The sequence below is a fragment of the Sciurus carolinensis genome, chromosome 5 (assembly GCF_902686445.1).
Source record: "Sciurus carolinensis chromosome 5, mSciCar1.2, whole genome shotgun sequence".
Taxonomy (NCBI): domain Eukaryota; kingdom Metazoa; phylum Chordata; class Mammalia; order Rodentia; family Sciuridae; genus Sciurus; species Sciurus carolinensis.
In genome coordinates, this window is record NC_062217.1 from 268,940 (window position 1) to 282,314 (window position 13,375).

A 13,375-nucleotide genomic window follows, 5' to 3' on the forward strand; every position below is an offset into this window, starting at 1 on the left:
GGCAGAGAGCAGGAGAGGCACTGGAAACAGGATTGTCGAGCCTAAAACCCCATAGGAGAGAGGAGGTCAGGGTCAAAGGAGCCTTCCAGAACTCCTCTGAAAAGAGAGAGAAGGTTGACGGGAGGGACCAGGTCAGGGGTGATAAAAGAGGAGCTGAATGCCCAGCTGATGGAGTTTCAGAGGCGAGATAGAAGAGTGAGCCACCAGTCAGAAACAACAGGAGGCTTTCCCGGAGCAGGAAGACCGAAGCCCAGAGGCTGAGCAGGCAGGGCTTGCAGTGGGGGGCTCTCGGGGCACCCAGAGCAAGATTTCCCTGGAGCCCCCGAAGGAAGGACCATCCTGGAACAGCTGAGTACCTGCTGGGAGGCCCCCGGGCAGTTACAAGGCAATGACACCAGAAGGCATGTGTAGGGATGCTTAACTCCTTCTAGGAAAAATAGAAGAGGAGGAGAAGCGCCCCGGGGCTTACAGGCCCCAAGTCTAACGCAATGGCTGGAGGAGAGCCGGGAGGGGCAGACAGGCCCCAGAGCCCCGAGTCCCCCCCCCCCCCCCCCCCCCCCCCCGAGGCAGCCTGAGGCAAGCATCCAGGTTCCTGGGCCTCTTTGGCATGAGAAAGAAACAATGACCATTGCAGTAGGCGACCTGTGGGAGAGGTGGGCAGTGCAGGGGACCCAGTGCTGTGAGCAGCCCACCCTGCCACGCCATCACCGCACACACCCAGCCTGACCCACAGGGGCTTCCTACCTCCAGACAGGGCCTGACACCCCAGGGAACCTCTACTAATAGTGCATCCAGGGAGGGCTCTCCTCACTCCCAGGAGGAGAGCAGGCAGGGCTTGCAGTGGGGGGGCTCTCAGGGCACCCAGAGCAAGATTTCCCTGGAGCCCCCGAAGGGGCTTGGCCATAAGCAGAGAGACCCCCACAAACCTCAAGTCATGGGGAAACAGCACATGTCTGTGCACAAGTGGAGTGGAATCAGAGAGGGAGGGGAGAGCCCTGATGGAGCAGAGAGAGCCGGCCACACCTGCCCGGCCATGGGCGCCACCTCCAGATGCAGCCCCTGCCAGCAGGAACACGAGGCTCTGCCAGCTCCCTCAGAGGAGCAATGACAACCAGGGCAGCGGCACCCATCCTACCAGCATGTCCCCAAGGGGTGCACATGCCTGTCACAGTGGAGGACTCCCAAGCACTCCAGCAAGAAGACCCCCCACAGTGTTCACAAGAAGACCCAGAGTGGCAATTGGAGGTCTCTCAGTAGATAAGGGGCTGGGTGGTGCCTGAGGGTCCCGGGAGAATGCCACCTCTCCTGGATTGCTTTTAACCAGACGAGGTAGAGAATCCAAACTGGTCCCAGAAGCATTTGAAGAGGACTGACAGGTGGTGAGCCTGATGCTGGTTCATAAACGCATGCACCAGTAAACAAGCTAGGAAGCCCAGAAGCACACCCAGGTTTATGCAGGAATCCAGTGATAAGAGGACATTGCTAATCTTAAGGAAAGCTCTACCGCCACTGCATGGCAGGTGGGAGAACTAATGTAGTCCACACCGCACTTCACACCAAAGTGAATCCTAGATAGACAGAATTTTAAGGGGAGAAAAGGAAAATAGTAAACGGACATGTAAAAGATTTAAAATATGACACAAGAAGTACTTTCAAAGAATGATCCAGAAATCACAAGGTAAGATTAATAAGTGGGGTTACTTGAAAATACAATAGCTCATCAATAAAACCAGACAAAAACCAAACTGGGGGAAGTATCTGCAAAACTGGTAATCATAGACATGAAGCTTACTAATCAGCAAGGTGTAGAGAGCAGGCTATGTATTGTGCTGAGCGACTCCATGGTGTGCTGAACAGCATCTCTCAGGCTGAGCCTACCCTAGCAACTCCATGGTGTGTAGGACAGCAGCTCTCAGGCTGTGCCTGCCCTGAGTGACTCCACGGTGTGTAGAACAGCAGCTCTCAGGCTGTGCCTGCCCTGAGTGACTCCACGGTGTGTAGAACAGCAGCTCTCAGGCTGTGCCTGCCCTGAGTGACTCCACGGTGTGTAGAACAGCAGCTCTCAGGCTGTGCCTGCCCTGAGTGACTCCACGGTGTGTAGAACAGCAGCTCTCAGGCTGAGCCTGCCCTGAGTGACTCCACGGTGTGTAGAACAGCAGCTCTCAGGCTGAGCCTGCCCTGAGTGACTCCACGGTGTGTAGAACAGCAGCTCTCAGGCTGAGCCTGCCCTGAGTGACTCCACGGTGTGTAGGACAGCAGCTCTCAGGCTGAGCCTGCCCTGAGTGACTCCATGGTATACAGAACAGCATCTCTCAGGCTGAGCCTGCCCTGAGTGACTCCATGGTATACAGAACAGCAGCTCTCAGGCTGTGCCTGCCCTGAGTGACTCCATGGTATACAGAACAGCAGCTCTCAGGCTGTGCCTGCCCTGAGTGACTCCATGGTATACAGAACAGCAGCTCTCAGGCTGAGCCTGCCCTGAGTGACTCCATGGTATACAGAACAGCAGCTCTCAGACTGAGCCTGCCCTGAGTGACTCCATGGTATACAGAACAGCAGCTCTCAGGCTGAGCCTGCCCTGAGTGACTCCATGGTATACAGAACAGCAGCTCTCAGACTGAGCCTGCCCTGAGTGACTCCATGGTATACAGAACAGCAGCTCTCAGGCTGAGCCTGCCCTGAGTGACTCCATGGTATACAGAATAGCAGCTCTCAGGCTGTGCTTGCCCTGAGTGACTCCATGGTGTGTAGGACAGCAGCTCTCAGGCTGTGCCTGCCCTGAGTGACTCCATGGTATACAGAACAGCAGCTCTCAGACTGAGCCTGCCCTGAGTGACTCCATGGTATACAGAACAGCAGCTCTCAGGCTGAGCCTGCCCTGAGTGACTCCATGGTATACAGAACAGCAGCTCTCAGGCTGTGCCTGCCCTGAGTGACTCCATGGTGTGTAGGACAGTGACTCTCAGTCTGTGCCTAATGCTGTGCTACTCCATTTTGTAAAGCAGTAATTTGCCCTGAACTGCTCCATTTCAAGTATAGGTGCCAAGATGAAATGACTGCACACCTTGTTTTACAAGTAAACAGCCACCCTCTTCCTGGCACAGCACTAAGGTACGAATTAATAAATATCTGATGCATGCCAACGTTCATAGTCACATGGGAACACCAGCTGTGGGAGCTCCTTGACCCCACCAGATGCACCCCCCACCCAAGGCACGTAAAGGTAGGAGCCACCCGAGCCTGGACAGTGGGCACTGGATCCCATCTTCTGGTCCCTGTTCACAGTCTTGCCCAGGAAGATCATTACAGACTCCCTGTTCCTCTTGGCTTGAGAAGAGCAGTTTCTCCTGTCCCAGGTGACCATGCATGGCCCGCTTCAATCTGACCCCTTGAGCCAACACTCTAAGACTGGAAATGCTGTTTCTAGACCCTCTGCTTTGACAACTCTGCATAACTGGGTGATTAAAGCCTTATCTGTCCCCCTAAGTTTCTCCGATTCTTCGACTCTGTCCTGGTCTCTCTACACACACCGGTATGTTTGTGTAAAGTGTTGCGATCGAGATCGGAATGAAAGTTCCTGTGCTCTCCCAGCTTATGACTACCAGGCGGCCTACAAGTACTCAGTGACCTACAAGTACTCAGCGACCTCCAAGTCCTCAGTGACCTACAAGTACTCACTCAGTGAACTACAAGTACTCAGCGACCTACAAGTACTAACTCAGTGACCTACAAGTACTCAGCGACCTACAAGTACTCAGTGACCTACAAGTACTCAGTGACTGCTGCGCCTAAAAGGGGCATAGCCTGTGGGTCTGTTACTCAATGCACTCTGACACTGTGGGAAGTCACAAGGGTGTGGTCCATGTGATGCCCGCTTGCTCATGACACTAGGGGTACCACCAACTTAACACAGAGACCACAGACCTCAGAAGAGTGGTTGTTAAAGGAGAACAGTCGTCTGGAGAATGGACACAGCTCTCCAGCCATGACCTGAGTGTGGTTTGTCCCTCTACCCAGGTTGGAGTTCAAGGGCAGTGTCACGGGACTGGGAAGGTCGGGACCTTCAGAGGTGACCAGGTGGGTGAGAGGGTCATCACTGCTCTCTGGTGGATCTGTCCCCAGAGTGGTGGTCATGATGGAGGAGTCCCTGCTGTCTCTCCCTCCTGCTGTGCTTCTGTTCTCTGCCACATTATCGTGTGGCTGCCTCATCATAGATATAACTTATAAACCTTGATTCTTTTTTTAAAAATATTTTTTAGATGTTGACAGACCTTTATTTTATTCATTTATTTATATGTGGTGCTGAGAATCTAACCCAGTGCCTCCCACATCCTAGGCAAGCCCTCTACCACTGAGCCACAGCCCCTGCCCCCCTTAATTCTTATAAATAACTCAGTTGGGATTCTATACTAGCAACAGAATCCTAGTGCAGACAGTCCTTCAGGTTATTTCTTCACGTAGTGAAGAAATTCAGATCGTGCGGGAGCTTCTGGGGGCATTTGGGTCGCACAGCCAGCCTGCCTCGTTGCTCCCTGGGTGCTAGGTGGGAGCAGCTGTTTCTAGTGCTGGCCAGCTGGCCTACACAGGTGGAGCGGGGCAGGGGGCGACCCACCAGCACACACCTGGGCTCTGTGCTGCACCGGGGAGCTCTTGAGTTGGCACAGGAGGGGGTCCACTGACACATCCCCTGCACCATTTAAGTCTGCACCAGGTATCTACACAACCTGTTTAAAGTGAGTGAATAGTACCAAGAGGGAGCCAAGAAAGACAGAACAGCCGAGCGCAGGCTCCGGCTCATGGTTCTGCAGCCTCCTCCTCCTGAGACCTTTGTTAAGGTGATGGAAGGGAATTCAAATATGTGCAAAGCCAGGACCCTAAGGAGAGCAGGACAGAGGCCACCGGCAGATGGGAGCCCAGGCAGAGAAGATGAAGAGGCACTGGTCGGTCAGGGTGTGGAGTGCTCCAGGGGCTCAGATCCCCAGAAGCAGAGGCCGAGGGAATGCAGGAATGATGATCACATGACCCGACTCCAGTGGGCGTCTTCGGGGCCACCTGGAACAGGTGGGCCTTTTGACAGTCAGAATGTGGCATCCAGAAAAAAGTTCAGCGGAGGACTGGAATGAAGGACAGGAAGACACAAAGTAAAGACAATAACTCTCAGAAATGCTGAGATGAGGTGCATGGAGAACCCTGTGCCCACAGGAGCCCCGGGTGCTCTGTTCCAGGGAAGTTACTACACTGGCATGGGACACCTGCCCTGCGGGGTGCAGGCCTCTGCCCTCCAGTGTGGCACATTTAGAGAAGTGCAGCCAACTCCACTTCCCCAGGTGAGAAGCCTGTGGAGGTCCTGGTCTGAGACAAGTCAGTCACTAGATAGGGGCATAAGTGTCACCGAGCACCGCTCGGGGGGTTGGGGAACACAGGTTGGTTTGTTTGTTTATTTTAAAATTTTACTTATATTTAAATTTGTTCTAATTAGTTATACATGCCAACTGAAAGCATTTCGATTCCTTGTACATGACTGGAGCACAACTTTTCATTTCCCTGGTTGTACATGATGAGTCACACCATTCGTGTAATCTTACATGTATATAGGTAATCACAATATCAGTGGGTTAGAATTCTTGACCTTCATGGCCAAGGACCATGCACAGAAATTCTATGGTCAGTAGTCCACAGGTAGGGAACAAAGACAGAAAACACTTGTAAGTGTTATCACAAAGTGACCTTTTCCACAGGCAGCGATAACTCAAGTTGACTTGAGTTTTTCTCCCCAGGAGCTGTAGTTCTAAGAACTAAGCCTATGAGCTTATAGTTTAGATAATGATTAGTTGGCATAGTGACCTAAAACTTATACTAGCATCACTAAGTGATGTAGCTACATTCCTAAAAAGTTCACAGAGTAAGAAGAAACTTCTCAGGCATCTGTTGCATCTCTGTCCTTGAAAGTCTGTCACAGACATGTTGTCATATCAAAAGAGAGTGGTCAGGCTCCTAGAGATAGCTATTTATAACCCGAGAGATAGGGATCCATGGTTAATTAGGTTCCCTGAAGAGAAGCTGGTGGGGGGCAGGTAACACTTTCCTTAGGCACTGATTCTTTATCATAATGGTCTTATAATTTCATTTTATAATCAGGTCTCTGCCACATAAAGACAGTATTTAGGGCTCCAGGCATTTAACCAGAGGAGCTAGCTGAAGAGCTGACCCACCTGACCCCTTCCTGTGTCCTTTTTTAGCCAGATGCATGTATTTAACCTTAAGGATGGGGTGTGTGTGCAGACAGCTTTCTGAGTCCTGCCCTAAAGCCACTCTGAGAACACTTTGGATGTTCTGGGCATCAAGCTTTTGACTCTTTGTGGGATAGGAGGGGACCCCACTTCCTGGTGGTTGGCTACCACCAGGCTGTTAGAATAGCCGTGATCCAAACTCCTGATGGGCTGGTGTCATTCGGAGGTAGGGAGCTGGTCTGCCACAGGTAGGCCCTGGGTCCTTCCCCAGCACTGAAAAATCAGTTTCACACTTCCTAGTAAAATAATATCCATTCATTTAACCAGAGTTATAAAAGTATCACTTAAAAGACAAACAGGTCTTTTAAAAACCCTTAGTTCTTTCAAGACAGTTTTCGTAAGTAACCAATCCTATTAAATGACAGCAGAAAATACAATAAATCACCTCAGTAGGACAAAGTCTATTTCTGGGCCAGGTCTAGTGAATTGATAAGAACAGATCAATATCTGAGAATCCTATTGCTGAAATATAAAGAATGGGATTCTGGCTTTGTCAGTGTGTTGATGTGAGTTTTAGAAAGCCCCAGAAATGACATTTCAAATTACAACTTGAACACATGTAGCTTTTCCTTCCTGAGAGTCATCCTTCACAGACATTTGCAACCTGCTTAGGACTTCAGTTTCATCAGGTCCTTTTCCTTCCGTCACTCTGCCTTGGGGACTTGGGGCCTGGGATTTGCCACTTGCAGGGAGAACCTCCTGCATTTGGGACGACAAGTTCGGCAGCTTGTCCAAGGATGGGGTGGCAAATATGGTAATGCCATTGTACCATGATGTGTGACATATTATTCAGTGTTCTAAAGATGTGTAGAATTCACAGACGTCTGATGGCTCTGGTGCAATGCTGTGAATCATGACTGTCATCATAAAAGTCTGTGTGCAATAAGAATAACCAGTCTTTTTCCTCCAGTGCTGAACTCATCAGCTCACCCCTGCTCCTGCTGCTTCAGTGCCTCAGCAGTAGCGGGTCTTTGGTCCCAGGTGCTATTTTGCATCCGCGACCCTGCTGTGTTGGTCTTCGGATGGTTAGAGTGGAGTTGCTGTGCTGTTGAGACTGAGGTGCACCTTGTCTTCAGAAGGCAGCAGTAGGTGGCGATCTCAGCCTCCGGCTTGACCTGGATGCTCTGCAGGCTTCATGGCCCTGGGTCTGGTGCTGCCCTCTGCCTGTGTCTGCAGCTCTGCCCCGGTTGAGATGCTCCAGCTGCGTGGCACAGTTCTTCTCCATGTCCCTTAGACTGCTCTCTAAGCTGGACTTCGGATTTCTCCTGAGTCCAGGTCAATCTCCAAGGACGGAGTGGTGCATCTGGGTTCTGTGATTCTCACTGTGAAAGCCCCATCTCCAGGGACTAGGAAGTGGCATTGTAGTGCTCCATTCCATCTGCTGGGACCAGTACTTGTCCAGTTTCTCTGTTCTGAGCCAGCTCAGCATGGTGGGCTGGATGTCGGCCGTGATCTTGCTAAGATCCTGAGGTTTGGGGCGTCTCCCTCCAAGGTCACCCGGAGCTGGCAATGCGAGCTTGAAGGCCTTTGCTTCCTCCTCATGGTTCTTCATGGACAGCAGCTCCTTCTGTGAGTTTGGTTCCCATCTCCAGCTGCGGCTGAGTGATGCTCATGCTGCTCTCCACTGAAGGGCACGTGGCCAGCTCTGTCTGACACTTGACTCTAACATCCTCAGCAACAAAAGACAAGTGTTGTCATTCTGCAGAAAGATGCAGGCACTATCTGTAGAATTTGCAAAGACTTATCCATGGCTCCTCAGTGACTCAGTGGTCTAGAAGCAATGCCTCCATCTCTGACCTGGGCCCTTCTTCTCCAGATGTTCCTGAATTTTGCTCTCTAGCCCCTCATTATTGGTCGCCAGGCTCCTTGCTCTGTCCAGATAGCAGGCCAGGTGGTTGTTCAGGTCTTGCACAGTCTCCTTCTTGCTCTGGATGCTACCCCTTGCCACCAGACTTCTAGCTATTCCTGCCACCAGGAACCCTGACCCAGTTGCTCTGGACGTTAGTGAAGTGGGACGCCAAGCTGGAGCCTGAGCCCCTGGCGCCTGCATAGACCCTGTGTTGCTGGCAGGTCAAATCCAGGGCTGGGTGACCGTACAGAGCCAGAGGCTGGTGACTGGTGGAGGAGGTGGTGGGGCAGGTGGTGAAGCTCACGGTATCTGCAGAGGGAAGTGAGAGACCAGGACTCAGGCTTGGGTCACCAGCACACATTCTTTAGGAAATAAAAAGGAAGGTATTCTGAAATCGTTGACCTGATTTACTCAATTGCGGTTTAGGATCCATGTTGAACAGTGATGTGCCATGGTGCCGGCCTGCCAGACAGGAAAGGAGGTGGGATGACTGGGTGGCTGCACGGAGTGGCCAAGAATAGTCTCTTTTCATTTCTCAGGAAGGCAATTTGAGACAGAAGAGACAATGGCCCTGTGAATGTGTGTTGTGTCCCTGTTGGTTCACAGCTGCCTTAACAAACCCACATGTTCTAGGTTTGTCTACTCCAGGAACTGCCCATGGCGGTAGCCTCATGATGACTTCCAAGTGCAGCTTCTGGGGACTGGATCAGTGTCTTGAACAAACAGCAGAGAACTGACGATTGTGGGCTGCTCTGCAGCAACAGCCCTGAGCAGGTGTGGGTGCCCATGAAGGAAATGGGGAAAGGGGCCACTGGGTCCCACAGCCCGCTCTGTCCCATCTCTCCCCACAGCCTGGAGGGAAAGTAAGTTAGAATGGCAGGCATTGGGTACACAGCCTTGCCACTGTATGCTACTTAGCAGAACATGGAGACGGCAAATGGGCAGCCCTGAGCCTGCCTTGCCGCCAGCACCCGTAGCCCAGGGGAAAGCCAGGTGTGGAAGGGCATCGTGAGGAAGGCTGAAGGCATAGAAATCCTGCTGGCAAGCCGAGCAGAGGCAGGAATGGAACACCAATTCTGGATTGTCACCTCTGAGGTCCTCCCTCTTCTCTCCATGCCTTAACCCCTCAGGAATTTAAGAAAACCAATCTTTCCACCCCAAACTCTGGCACAGGGCAGGGTATAGCAGTGGAAACAGACCTGTGACCATTGTGTGGGCAGCATGCTTGCCTGGTGGTGGGCACCAGGAGACTTGAGTGCAGGGGCTTGCCTAACTATGAACTCTGAAAGCCATATGATTTAATTTTAGAGAACAGCTCTTTTTCACAATCAGCTCACAAATTTCTGACTATTTAATCATGAGGTCTGGCACCTTCAGCTCACCAGCAGCTCACTCTCTAGTTGAGAGTTCTAAAATCAATTTTTAGAAATTAAATAAACCAGACTAGTTAAGTGAAACTCCGGGAGAGTGTGAAATGTTGGACTGTCCTAGCTGCTTGATGAGAACTGCCTTGTATATTTTCTGTGTGGCACGTGTCACACCAGGACCTAAAGTGTGGGCATTCTGTGGATCTTTCCATGAGCAGTTTGAGCCATTCTGGAATCAACACTGGAAGTCCAGGCTCCTCTCCTTCCAGGGCTATGGCAGGAAGGCCACCCACAGGCACTGCTGTGGCCCAAATTCTCAGACTGCTGAATGCCACTGGTCTGAGGAAACCCTGCCTGTGTTCAAGGACCTGTGATCAGGAAGGTTCTGGAGTGGAAGACTTGAGACAGTGAGCAGCAGAGGACCAGACTGTGGCTAGGTGGAGCCTTGGCCCTGGGGCTCCCTCCCAACTGCAGGTCCAAATCGCAGCTTCTCATCTGAAGCCTTCCTGTGATCGAACTGCCAGGGCCACAGGTCGCTCACAGGGCCTGTGGTTTCTTCTGACCTCAGCCTCCTCCCTTGACACGGGCCAAGCCCACAAAGTGCTCTGCCCTGCAAGGTGAGTAAACATAAGACCACACCCTCCCTGTACCAGGGAGGTTTCAGTTTCCCACCCAAGGGGCTCAGGCTCTGAGGCTGCAACAGAAACCCAAGGAGACATGAGTGAGCTGGCAGCCACCTCATGTCCTTTGCTTTAAACATTTTTATTCCAAGATAATTGTAGAGTCGCATGCAGTTGTAAGGAATGTGTGGACCCTCTCCCTATTCCTCCCCAGGGGTCACGCCTTGCAGGACCGAGGTACAGGGATCACCTCCGACAGGTGCACTGGCCTGCTGGGGTTGCACAGCTCTACACGGGCAGGTGTGCAAGTGGCATGTGAGCGCACGTGTGCCTTGCCTTAGCTAGAGCTGCGCAGTCACGACGACCTCTGGGCATTCCGTCTGCTCACGGTGGCAGGCACCTCCTTCCTGTTCTGCACGCTGACAGCCACTCACACCTGCCTCTCTGTCGGGTTGTCCTGGAGAGTGTGGTGCAGATGGATCACACAGCAGGAGCCTTGGGGATTGTCTCTCTTCTCTCAGCCTGTTCCCCTGAACTTCTGCAAGCTGTGGGCGCTGGTGTCCTCCTCTCCATCTTGTCATGCCCAGCACTGTCTGTTAGCCACTCACCTGCTGGAGGAGAGGCAGAGGGCTGCTCCTGATTTGAGTTCCCACTATTGAAGCTGCAGTGAACACTGCTTGGTGCGCATGTCTCTTGAGGACGTCTCCCTGAAGAGGGAGACAAATCACGAGGAGAAGGTGCAGTGTGAAGACAGGCCTCAGCCAGGCTTCCTCTGAACTGGTTCCTGAGCAAAGAAAGGGAGCTGGACTTCCCCCCAGACCTTCCTTGTGCCTGAGAGAAGGTTGAACCTGGAGAAGACACAAGCTTCCTGGGGATGGCCTGGTCCAGGGGACACTGAGCTGTTTTCAGCTCCTCTATGCCTCACTCCCATGGTCCTGTGTGAAGCCTTCAGGTCCACCAGGTGCTTGGCTCCTCCCTGAGGCCTGTGTGAGGACTTCAGGCCCAACTAGTCAGCAGGGTGGTGTGCAGTGTAAAGAGGGAAAAAAATGTAGCCCCGGCTCCCAGGAAAAATAACACCCAGCCAAGCTGCCACGGCGGGGGGGACTCTGGTTTACTCAGGAGATCTGATCGAGGTGCTGTGCACACACCGTTGGCTAGTTCAAGTCCCCCAGCCTGAGGGCAGCAGTGCTGTTACAGACAGGGGAGTTCAGGGACAGTCTGTGGAGAACAGATGTTCATATCACGCTGCTTGAAGGGATAAAGGGTAAGCTGGGTGGTGTGCTGCGTGCCACGAATGTATGAAGGTGGTGTCTGCAATGACTTTTCACACACAGTGAAAAGCCTGTGGGTCAGCCAGGGTCTACCAGGGCACCTGCCACGCTGCTCAGGTGGGGCCCTTGAGCTCCCATCCACTCACTCACTGCCAGAAGGTCACAGTGGGGGGTGTCCTCCTCTGCAGTCCAACCTCCTCTCCCAAGCTGGAGGAGTTCCCAGGCTCCCTGCAGAGTCCTGGGTGTGATGCAGCCGAGGGCAGATGACTTAATCTCTCCAAAGTCACCCCACTAGAGAAGATGGGTTTTGACTTCTCGGGGCTTCATGTTGCTACCTCCGAGATTCCCCCTCCTTTTTCTCTCACTGTTGCAGAAGCGCCAGCACCACAACCACCCAGCAGTGAGTGTGTATCACACAGCAGAGTCACCTGCCCCACGGCCCGCACCGCCAGAGTTCTGTTCTGTTCAGGGCCCATTACCAAGACTGTCGCCCGCCCACTACCCAAGCCAAGAGGGGCACAGAAGTGAGTCCCGGGTGTGATCGTCTGCTTCCGGAGGTGCAGGCATCTGCCAGGGACGGTGCTGCTTTTCTGTGTCTGGAGCGTGAGGTGCAGTGAATGCCCTGGGGCAGGTGGAGTCACTGGCAGTGCCCCCAGGTGTGGCCCCCCGAGCTTGCTCCCCACCCTCCAAGGCCAGCCTAACCAAAGACCAGTGAACTGCAGACCTGCCAGCTGGTGTGATTAAACCCTGGCACCTGTGCAGGAACCAAGCTGAGATGGCCAGGGCTCGCTGGGTGCCGAAGAGGCTGCACTGACACCCAGGGGCTTTGACTGCATTTACAGAGCTGGCAGGGTGCTCCTGGAAGCTCCGTGGCAGACATGGGCAGTGGGTACGGGCTCTGTCCTGGCACCATGGCTGCCACAGGCTTACCACTTGTTCACTTTGTGCCAATCTACTGTCACCCTTTGACATCTGTTTGGCTTGTCAGGAGCTGGACTGGTAATGTAAAGAATCCTTTGAGCTTTTCATGGTAGCATTGAGCTCTCTCCCCCAGAAAGCAATATTGCTTTTATTTTCCATGTTGGCACCCAACTTGGTCTTCCCATCTGGGATGGCTTTTAGCCCACATGCCAAGGACCAATGGGGGCATTCTGAAAACCACCAGGAATATCCACACAAACTGTGCATTCAGTGCAGCGGAGTGATCCCTTGGTAGGGCCACTGGATGTGTGGTCTCACTATGAGCCAGTCTTGGACATAGTGATTGCTGGGCCTCACAAGTTCCCACTCTAACTGAGGCACAAACTCTAGGTCTCTAGTAGCGATGTTGTCCAACCTTGAGTCCAATAGTCCTCAACATGGCTAAATGACCCCTTTCCCTGGTAAGTGGCCACAGGCCCTTTGGCGAAGCCCTAAGAGTATGCTCGCATACACATTTTTGGGAGGCACTGTTCTAGGGGCACAGTCTCTCCTCCAGTTGGTGGGCTCTGAAAGTTGGGCAAGGACAACTTTCTTTAGTCTCCTGATATCAATGCTTGATTTTCTCTGGCTTTATAAACTAAACCAAAGTCTTCTGCTGGCTGACTCCCCGTCCTGCACTCTGTTCAGGTAATGTCTCTGCAGCTCTTTGCAACTGGGGCCCTTGGCCACCTTCTGATCTTAGTACCCATGACAGTAACTGGACCACCTCCTTACTCATGGTTCATCACCACTGGACCTCTGTCAGTTCACTGTCAGACAAACCCCACTGCATCAAGAAGCCCAGTTCTGTGAGGGAATCTCTGCAGCGTCTCACTAGAACATCCCTTGTCCCTTATCACTTTGTCAACGCAGTGTCCTCTGGACTTGCCTTGAAACCTGGTCAGCCCTGGGTTCTGGGTTCACAGAATGGGCCTCCTCTAGTGTGCAGCTTCTCCAAGTACGGTGGCACCTGCCTCTACTGTCTGCCAGACAGCTTGGCACTTGGTTGAATGAGGGA